Source organism: Plasmopara halstedii (assembly GCF_900000015.1).
Source record: "Plasmopara halstedii genome assembly, contig: Scaffold_2956, whole genome shotgun sequence".
In the NCBI taxonomy this organism is placed as follows: Eukaryota; Oomycota; class Peronosporomycetes; order Peronosporales; family Peronosporaceae; genus Plasmopara; species Plasmopara halstedii.
In genome coordinates, this window is record NW_020189861.1 from 43,094 (window position 1) to 43,705 (window position 612).

Genomic DNA, 612 nt, shown 5'->3' on the forward strand with positions numbered 1-612 from the left:
GTCAGTGCAGACGCTGCAAAGAACGTCTTCGATGACGCGATTCAACCTTTCGGTTTGACCATCCGTCTGCGGATGATCCGCTGTCGACATATCTAACTTGGTGCCGAGCACTTTAAAGATAGTCGACCAAAATATTTCCGTGAAACGGGGGTCTCTATCAGAGACAATCGACTCTGGGAGTGTGTATTGTCGAAGAACAAGGTCTACAAACAGCTTTGCTGTACCGACTACGTCAGTGGTGTCTGGCACCGCCGCCAAATGAGCCATCTTGCTCAACCGGTCGACAAGTACCACGACACCCGTGTTGCCCGCCGAATCATTTGGCAGGCTAACCACAAGGTCCAAACTCATGAACTGCCAGCACCCAGTGGGTATCGGTAAGCTGGCCAGCGGCGTAGCCGCAAATGTAAAGAGTTTTACCCGTTGACACATCTCACACGTGCGCACATAGGTGCTCGTCCTTTTGTACAACTTGGGTCGCCAATAGTGGTGACTCACAGAGTATTACGTTTTCGCACTACCGAGATGACCACTGAGTGGCGTGTCGTGCGCATCATAGAGGATGCGGTATTTCAAATTCTCATAATGAGGAACCACAATTCGTGGTGTATC